The sequence below is a fragment of the Sinocyclocheilus rhinocerous genome, unplaced genomic scaffold (genome assembly GCF_001515625.1).
Source record: "Sinocyclocheilus rhinocerous isolate Xijiao unplaced genomic scaffold, SAMN03320098_v1.1 scaffold1635, whole genome shotgun sequence".
Taxonomy (NCBI): domain Eukaryota; kingdom Metazoa; phylum Chordata; class Actinopteri; order Cypriniformes; family Cyprinidae; genus Sinocyclocheilus; species Sinocyclocheilus rhinocerous.
Window position 1 is genome coordinate 35,994 of NW_015627629.1, and position 10,712 is coordinate 46,705.

Here is a 10,712-nt window from a genome sequence, read left to right on the forward strand (position 1 = left end):
GTGCAGCTCACACTGTGCATGTTTTCAAATATTTATCAAAGATAAAGTGAAAATTTGTTGAACCACACTGCCCCCTATTGATCATTTTTCTTGTATTTTAAGACACCCCCTTTTTTTTTTTTTTTTTTTACATCTCTCCCCAGAGTTTGATATTCTGTGTATTCACTCACTGAACAGAAATATATGGCGCTATCATCCGCCTCCAAATTCTTCACCATCAGAGATCCACTCTCAGGAACCGCTTTATTGGCCAAAGCTTTATTTGGCTCAGAATATGGATCACTGTAAGAGGTTGTGAATGCTACGAGTCTCATAGTTTGTCCTTGCCGTTGTCTGTACCAGTACATCAGTATGTAGTCTGAACCTTTATTATGCGCGGAGGTGATTTGGGGAAATTTCCCCTTTAGTTCATAAAGAATAGCATAATCTCCAACTGTACAAAAATAGAGTAAAGTAATATACAATATAAAGAGTATAGAGGTACTGTGAAGTCACCTAGATAACTTGCCACCAATACAGTGCTATAATTATTATGGTTATAATAATCATGTTGAGTCCTAGAGTGTAGACTGAGTAGACAGAGGAGTGTCTTGTGAGACTGAAACTTCAGCTGATGTAACAGGATGTGACATCAAAAGGAAGCCATCACTGAAAATTTCTGCCTGAAAGAAAAAAAGAACAACTTAAAAAAATCTTCCAAAACAGTCATCTCCTGTGGTAATAGACAGCATGCCAGAGATGCTGTCTACAGATTATAACTTGTATTCAACCCTTAATATTAATCATTTTGATTCAGCTAACTGTTCTGACATGCAGCATATTGTTTGCACCAGACTGCCACCTGTTGATTAATGCTGTCCTTTTCATGTACAGAATGTTTTTATACCATTTTATACAGTTCTCTCCAACCTTTGACATACTGTGTTGACTCTCTGAATACCTACTTTCAGGAGCACTTTTATGAGCTTCAAATGTATTTATATCAGCATCTCTAAAGTCTGGATCTCCATAAGCAGGAGTGATCATTACGAGTCTTGTGCAGGTTCTTGTCTTGTAGGCTTACAATATCACTCTGCTGTCTCTTGCACAGTTTGGCTACAAAGTTGCCCGCTTTCAGAGTCCTTTATTTTTTTTTCTCTCTCTCTCATTCTGAATTCTATATGCACACAACGCAAAGAACACAAATAGGCCCTATGTGTTTTTTCCTTACTAAAGGTATTTCAGTGCTTGACTCCATAACCTATAATACACTCAGTGTGACAAATGTACATGTGTTTTGCACTTGAATAAGTGCACTAAATAATCTCCACTATGGTTTTGAACACTATAACACTATGGCTGACACTCAAAATAGTGCACTATATAAATAAGGTAATATAAGGGTAAATCGAGCGGTTTTGGACATGGCTGCATTGCTCAGAGATGTAACAGTTTATTATGCTTAGAGTATTTTCATTGGTATATTATATAATACAAAATTATTTGCTATGAAATCATTTTTCACAACGCTGGGACATTAGTCAAATCCAGTTAATGAGCGGTTGTGGCTAATTTGCATTATAACATGTTCATTATTCATGGATTAGAGTTGCAAGTTTCTCACCAATCATCATTGTTGATGACAATGAATCCTTTGCTGCCGTGGCTGAAGGCGATCTGATTATTACCGTTGTCCCACCAGTTGGAAAGAGGCTGGCCATTGACAACATTACGGAAAGTTCCTGTGGCGAGGAATACAGTATTAAGAGAATTGCTTTTTAAGACCAAATTCAGAAGGACTAAAACACACACCTACCTGGTTTGACGCCATCTGTGCTCACATACCCAGTTGTCCCCACAGGTGGAGTCTGGGTTGATGGGATAGCTTAGTGGATCCATCAGAAAAGCTTGGAGGGCCCATCCAGTCATTCTGATCCTGCCATGTGTCAATGTGTAATGAAAGAAATTGGATAATCTCATGAGGGGTTAAAAATCCTGTTTATCAGTGTAGTGATAGCTAAAGTGCATGTTTAAATACTAAAAGTTTTTAAATGAACAGATTTGGAGAGCACTATTACCTTTCCGTTCACATTTTTACGATCCCAGCGGTAGCTAGACATGACTCTGGTCACTCCGTAAGGATGAGCCAACATGAGCCCTGCAACGATCTTATAAAGCCTGCAAAATGCAATGTAAAATTTCTTGGAGAAAAGCAACAGACAGTTCAATCAGTAAACAGTCAAATTTAGTTTTTACAAGATGACGCCCTAACAATTTTACCTAGAGTCCCAGAATGTCGGAACAGAAGCTCCACCAGCGCCGTGGCCTCTCTGATTATCATGATTGTCCACAAACACCAAGCCTCTATCAGACGGCATGAAACCCCAGCCCTCTCCCCAGTTCCTAAAACAAAACACTCTTCTGATAACTCTTGGAAACTTTGCTAAGCATGATTATAAGAACAAGTGACATGTTGATGATATCACTATATATGATCTACTGATTACATACAGTATTACTACATACTTCAGATAGCTTAGCTTCTCTCCATCCCATTTACGAACCACTGTGCCCAATTTCGCACTGTGTTTGAATTCCGTCACTCTTGCAAGCCCATAGTACTCACTGGCTTTAATTGGCTCCCCACCCAAGTCAATAACCTATAAAAAGTTGTGTTAATGCTTTATTAACCAAATTTAAGTGAATGCTAAGTCTCCTTATTCAGAAGTTGATAACATAGAAAAGGGAAGGTGAGACCTCTTGATAAATGAAGGGCTTGGTGCCAGATGGAAACCATTTGGTATTGAGGGTCTTGAGTCTGCCGTAGACGTTAGTAAGGTCACCAGGCCACATGTGCTTACAAGCATCTACTCTGAATCCAGCCACACCCAGGTCGATCAGTTTGTTCAGATATGCGGCCAGTTTTCCTCGAACATAGTCTTTCTCCAGCGCCAAATCCAGGAGATCTTCCAAGCGACAATCCCTGACCAGTCCAAGATAATGACAATGAAATGTTCCGTAGGAAAACATAAACAGTTTTTGGTGTAATTTATGTACTGTTTATATTGTTGGATAAGAACCCAGAAAATAAACCTGGTAAATATCGTGGTAGTTTTCAATATGCCCACTGCCAGTTTTGCATTTGCCATCATTGAAGTCCAAATATGAGTAGGGAACAGAAGGGAAGTCCTCCTTGTTGCCATTGAACTTCGATCCACAGCTGGAAGGAGTGCCCTCTCCATGAATTGATTTACACGTGATTGATGACAACATCCACATAAATGCTCACCACCGCACAATATATGAAGGGTAGGTATATATACTGCAGGTATATCGTCATCAGTTCACTATTTTTGAAAGGGGGCAGTTGTTTAAGGCTACACTGTAAAAAAAATTACAGTGAATTTAACGGTAAAAGACTGTAAAAATGCTACAGTAAAAACCTGTTAAATGGTTAACGGTAAATTCTCCTACTATATACGGTGAAAAACTGTATTGGACATTACATGTATTGGACATTCTGATGCTCGGTTTGACCTTCAGCAAGTCGTCTTCACCACATCTAGATGCCTAAATGCATTGAGTTGCTGCCATGTGATTGGCTGATTAGCAATTTGTGTTACCAAGCAATTGAACAGGTGTACCTAATAAAGTGGCCGGTGAGTGTATGTTATTATTTAAAAGCTGCTTGTGATTGGCTTTGGTTCATCATGTGACTTTCTCATCACCACAGCTGCCGGTTTTTTACTGTAAATTTTACTGATTTTTTTTTACAGTGTAGTCCACACCAACGATTTGCAACAAGACGAGCTGAAACTAGATTCACAACAAGACGAGCTGAAACTACTGACATCAGGCGCATGAGTGGAAGCATCAAAGCAAATGCTTCAAATCCATTTGAAAGTACAACAGGACACGTGGAAGCATCAAAGCAAATGCTTCAAATCCGTTTGAAAGTACAACAGCACACGTGTGGAAGTCAGAAATGGTACTGGTATCCATTTACTATCAGTGATTTAACATAATGTGTAGACAGTAAACCACTATCATCTCCATAGCAAAGCAACCACTCATAACATAACATAAGAGTTTCTGTCAGTCCGATAGGCGGCTTTCTGTAGCACAGCTGTTGGACTTCCCATGAAAGCAGATAAATCCTTCTGCTTTTTTTTTTTTTTTCTTTATTCTTGTTTTATATTGGAATAATGAATAAGATTGCTTCTTGTTGGCTGATTCTTTCTTTCTTTCCACAAAATACAACATACCAAGAACAAAAGAGCAGTTCAGAAGAAAGTTAGTTGAGGAAGGAAGGAAAGGAAAGAAAAGAAAACGTAATTCTTAAATTTCTGTTCGTTCAAATGATGGCGTACATAGTTTGACATAATCCTTTATTGTTATTCCTTAAAAAAATTTAATAAAAATGATAATGTCTATTGTCTGGCAAATCACAGTTTGGCATGTATCATGTGATCACATTTTTATGAAAATGCTTTTTTTATTAAAAGGTCTGTTCGTCAGCATATCATTTTATTTTTTATATTTGTATGTGTATGTCTTGCATAATGTGCAAATGACATGTATAATGTGGACTGTTAGCTTATATCTATAATGTGAAAATGGACAAAAATGGACAAACCTAGTTTAAAACACGTACCAATTACTCTTAACATTCATGTTGGTTTCAAATGGTTTATTAAATATGTATTTTTTCCAAGAAATGTTTAGATTTAATGACTATAAATAAAACTGTCCTGTGGTGTAACCATGAAGTAAGAAGTGCTAATTTTCCTTAAACTTTGAATATGAGTGTACATATTTAAATCATTACCTTAAAAAAAAAGTCAATGTAAAATATGTTTCAAGGTAAACATTTATTTATACAAATTATGAATTATTGAATTCTGGGGGGAATCACACCACATACAACCTCAAATAGGCTTGCAGTGACATAAAAATGTATGAGGGTCTGCAGTGGTCTGCTCAATAATATTTCCTGTTTTATGTTGGCTGGTTAAAATATTGTGCCCACTGAATATATAGTTTCAAGTCAGTGAGGATAGTGATGAATGGATCTTCCTCTGTGTGGCTTAGTCTATGTGTGAGGTCAAATGAATCCTAGTTTGACTTTTCACTTTAGAAGATATTTAAGAAAACAACTTGACAAAACACTATTGTCAAAATACTGTTGTTATAAATATTTTCATTATAACAAAGAATAGAAATGTTTTTCTAAAACAGAGCTATTGTGAACCATTCATGTACACACGTTTCAGAAAACATCAAGCTCCAGTTTCCAATTTGCTGAAGCATGACATCAAACCGTTTGGTTTAACTAGGGTGACCATACGTGCCATTTTCCCAGGACACGTCCTGGCCAGGATTTCTATATTGCTTAAAATATCTAGGTTTTTGCTTTGTTTGCGTGTGCAGACCGATCGGTGTATGACATCAAAGTACCATACAGAAGGTTATGCTTTCGAAACGCTCTCGAGGTACTTTGATGTCAAACACTGATCGGTCTGAGCCGCACTGCTTTTAAGTCGAAAACACCTAATATGTACACGTAACTGCCCTGGCCAGGACGCTTCCTGGGAAAATGGCACGTATGGTCACCCTAGTTTATCTCTGCATTCTTTTTAAAAATCAGTCCTCAAAACATGGAAAGACAATGTGTCTTCTGATGTGCTTCCAAAGAGTGCCCAGTTTTCCCTCCATTCTATGACAACGGTCGCGTATCTCAAGCTGATCGATTGTCTCTCTCACATCAAGATGTGACCAATCAAACTACTTGCTGAATCCTTCTGAAGCAACAGGGTTAAACGGCGTGTGGTACTTTGAAGTCGACCTCCCACAGGCAGAAGAACTTTTTGTGGAATGGAAAGGTTCCAGGTATTTTAACGGTTATTTGTGGAACCATAGATGCCAGTAAAGAAACTTTATTTTTAAGCGTGTACACTTGTGAAAGCAATGCAATGTCTGAAGGCATTGTATGTGTTTCGTGTCTTTAGGGATCAAAGGGTGGAACAAAACAGGAAAACAAGAAGACTTTTTGAGTTCAACTGCCCACAGTTCCACCAATTGCATATGGTTTCTGAAGCAACAGGGTAACCTGCTAGAACTTTCAACAAATAGAATTTTCAAGATTTTCATTTTTGGGTTTTTACGAAAACCTGTATCTACTGCAACACCGTGTCGACACCAGGCACATCCATGGACACATCTAAGTGAACGTTTCAAATCCATTTTTCCTAAGTAGAGCAAGCATGTGGAGTAAGTCAGAAATAGACCGAGGTATCAATTCAACATCCTGTGAAGACAGTATCAGTGCACTGATTATAATGGCTATAATTATATTTATTTTTGACTCTGGTGTAGACAGGGCCTTAAACCTTCCACTATCGCTTTCATAGCAAAGTTATCACTCTTTACATACGTTTTTTTTTTTTTTTCACGTATTGAGGCTTTCTAATGCAGCTGTATTTTCCACAAAAGCAACTTAGCGTCTAGCATTTAGAAACGATATCAAAACTGATATCGCTAAACAAACTAAACATTAAGATAAATCCTTCTAATTTTTTCCTCAATCTTGTTTGATTTTGGAATAATGAATACGACTGCTTCTTGTTGGCTGATTGGCTGCTGTTTGTGATAAACTAATGTTAATGTAAATTTTTAACCAGTGCATTTGTACTTTAAAACTTTAATAAATGTAAAATGTAATTTCTATTCACATGACTCAAACAAGGTTTAGAACCACATCTTTAAGAGTTATAACCTTTCACTTCTTAAATATGTCTAAAGGTATGGGCTATATTTTGTGTCCTTGGGGGTTGAGGATAGACCACATGGGGAAATCCTAATGTAAAAAGAAGCCCTATTGTTAGTCTTATATACATGGTGTTTGTACTTTACATGTTGTAACAAAGTTAAGGGATTGTGGTGTAATAGTGACACATGACAGTTGTGCTACTCTGAGATCTGAATCTATCTCAGAATAAACTAGGAGATTCAGGAGCAAAGCTGCTCTCTGATATAAAGGTTGAGCCACATTTTACTACCATTGTGAGTGTATTTCTATTTAAAGATGTACAACTAAATATATTTGTTGGATATTGGCCTTTAGCAAGTCTGGATGGATGGATGGATGGATAGATAGAAAGAAATCTCTGGTTGTAATATTGATATACAAATATCTCTGCCTCCATTTTTAGAATTCAGTCCCGCTTCAGAACTGTCAGGTGAATAATGCCAAGTTCACACTACATGATTTTAAGCCCGATTTGCAAGTCAACGAGCTCGCCGACAAGTCGGACTGTGATCGGGGGCAAATCAGCGGGTGATCAGCGCTCGGCAATCTTTATGTGTGAACTACTCAACGATGCATCAAAGAGGTTCGCTGATGCCAGACAAATATCTAACAAGAAAGATATCTGGACCTGTCAGCCGACTCGACATCCTGTGGTGTCAGGTGTAGCGACGAGCTACAGCCAATGAGAGCAAGGCATGGGTTGAGGTCAACGGAAGAAAACAGCAGCAGCAACATGGCTTTAAGAAAAGTGTGGACACAAGAAATGGAGCAAAATTTTCCAGAACAGATCATCGCGCCAACAGCTTGCAGTGCTAATTTCTTCCCAATGTCCTCTTGTTTCATGCGTTGTTTCACGTCATTCCCCATTCCCAAGTGTGTTTTTGTGACAAAACATGGTTTGGGGACCAGATAGAGTCGTTGGGTGACAGAGTTGTTGTCAGCTCGTGTAGTGTGTGACTCGTTGCGGATCATTACGTAGAGTCACGTATGAACATCACAAGTCGTGTAGTCTGAACTAGGCTTCAGGAAAAATTACAACAGTCATTCTCAAATTGCTCTGCAAGTCTTCTTCTATCGCACCTGATTCAGATCATTAGATTGTTACGAGAGAGCTCCATGAACTGTCTTCCCAATCGCACCTGTTACAAGAGAGCTCCGTAAAAGTGTGTCAGATAAGAAAAACATACAAAATGTGCAGATCGGTGGGTTACCAGGATTGACCACTACATTACAGTGATGCCACAGTTACAGAATCAACTCACTGTGTTACAATTTTAGACTCGCTTCATGAGAATGAGTGCTAAAAAGGACTGTTGACAAGGCATGTAGTCTTAGTGCTACAGATTTGTGCTAATATAACGAGTTCTGACCTATGGCCCTTGAGGTCCACTTTCCTTCAGAGTTTAACCAAAGCCACTGGAAGGCAAGCCTGCAACCTTTAGCCAAAAAAACGTAATGGCTAATACTAACGCTGCTGTTTTGGCAGTACGCAGGGAAGGAGACCAGAGGCCATTGTATGATTGGCTGAGGTACCTCACATGATCCAAGTTAGCCATCACAATTTTTCCAATGGCAAGTACTGCATACCCTCGCATCACATTTAACTCCAACCCTAATCTAACACACCTGAATCAAGGTCTTCGGGATTACTAGAAATTTACAGGCAGGTGAGTTTGATCAAGGTTAGAGCTAAATATTGCATGAAAAGTGGGAGTGTTGAGAACCATTGTACAATAACATTTTTAGAGAGTGTGATCGTGTCCCTCAGTTCTTCCTCAGTTCCTGATCTGGAGAACATTTGGTACCTCTGCCGCCAAGATTTCCAAGGATTGGTAAGCATGATGTGCTCACTTGGAGGAAGATCTGCCTGATTGTGAGTTTCATTAACAACCATTTGTAAAACTCTGGAACACAACAAATCACAGAAACCTTAAAGCACTTGACTTATGGCAACTTGTTTATTCTCAAATCAGTAAAAATCTGAACTCCTCCATAGCCATTTGGTGCCAGGTCACTCAAAAAGATGAACAATAGAGATCCTACCATTTTTCAAGTTTGGGGTGAAGAGTGCAGGCAAAATCAGGAGCTTCACAATGCCTTTGAGGCCACTTGCTTAGGGTTCCTTCTGTACAGTGTCATTATACAGTATACACTACACACAGCATACACACCAGAAAATACAATATTGCCAAAAGTTTTGGGATGTCTGCCTTTACATGCACATGATCTTTAATGACATCCCATTCTTAATCCGTAGGGTTTAATATGGAGTTGGACCACCTTTTGCAGCTATAACAGCTTCAATTCTTCTGGGAATGCATTCCACAAGGTTTAGGAGTGTGTTTATGGGAATTTTTGACCATTCTTCTAGAAGTGCATTTGTGAGGTCAGGCACTGATGTTGAACAAGAAGGCCTGGCTCGCAGTCTCCGCTCCAATTCATCCCAAAGGTGTTCTATCGGGTTGAGGTCAGGCCAATCAAGTTCCTCCACACCAAACTCGCTCAGCCATGTCTTTATGGACCTTGCTTTGTACACTGGTGCGCAGTCATGTTGGAACAGGAAGAGGCCATCCCAAACTGTTCCCACAAAGTTGGGAAAATAAAATTGCCTAAAATGTCTTGGTATGCTGAAGCATTAAGAGTTCCTTTCACTGGAACTAAGGGGCCAAGCCCAATCCCTGAAAAACAACCCCACACCATAATCCCCCCTCCATCAAACTTTACACTTGGCACAATGCAGTCAGGCAAGTACCGTTCTCCTGGCAACCACCAAACCCTGACTCATTTATCGGATTGCTAGACAGAGAAGCGTGATTCGTCACTCCAGAGTACACGTCTCCACTGCACTAGAGTCCAGTGGCAGCGTGCTTTACACCAGTTTCCGACACTTTGCATTGCACTTGGTGATGTAAGGCTTGGATGCAGCTGCTCGGCCATGGAAACCCATTCCATGAAGATCTCTACACACTCTTCTTGATCTAATCTGAAGGCCACACAAAGTTTGGAGGTCTGCAGCTATTGACTTTGCAGAACGTTGGTGACTTCTGCGCACTATGCGCCTCAGCATGCGCTGACCCCGCTCTGTGATTTTACGTGGCCTGTTGCTCCCAATTGCTTCCACTTTGTTATAATACCACTAACAGTTGACTGTGGAATATTTAGTAGTGAGGAAATTTTATGAATGGACTTATTGCACAGGTGGCAACCTATCACGGTACCACGCTTGAATTCACTGAGCTCCTGAGAGCGACCCATTCTTTCACAAATGTTTGTAGAAGCAGTCTGGATGCCAAGGTGCTTGATTTTTTTGATTGGAACACCTGAATTCAATGATTTGGAGGGGTGTCTCAATACTTTTGGCAATATAGTGTATGTATTCCAGAAATATATTCATGTCAGTTCTCAGAGATTGCCACACATGTGAACTGTTGGCCAATATTCTGGCATGCAATGTCAGATAGCACAAAAAGACATTAAATAATTTATTTCCCTTTCTTGATAATACATGCTTTCATATAAATTGGAGGAAATGACCTGTACATCTATGTACAATCAATGTTATTACCACCTGAAAGAAAACGTACAATACATATGAATGCATTATTTAAATAAGCAAAGTAAGTTTTTGGACTGTAAAGCTCAAATTAGCTGTTATTTATCAATTTCCCAATATATCAAACTAACATTTACTCACACAACAGCAATGATGTCATGAAGACAAAAAAGAACACAATTTTCTGTCAGACTAAGATATTTGTGAAGAACAGAGAATGAATGCTTGTCTATTAGACAGCTAACAACATGGAAAACTATATAGAGAACATGTCTATCTAAAGAAAGATGTACCGTTCGTAAGACTTCTTTTGAAAAGCAGATGCTTAGGGAATGTCACTCAAGCAGATGCTGTCAGACAGCTTAACAGAAT

At 39.0% G+C, this 10,712-nt stretch overlaps 1 pseudogene; it reads right to left on the reverse strand.

Annotated features, from left to right (window-relative positions):
- Positions 1–1,599: 1,599 nt before the first annotated feature.
- Positions 1,600–8,833, reverse strand: LOC107732560 (pancreatic alpha-amylase-like; annotated as a pseudogene).
- Positions 8,834–10,712: the final 1,879 nt, after the last annotated feature.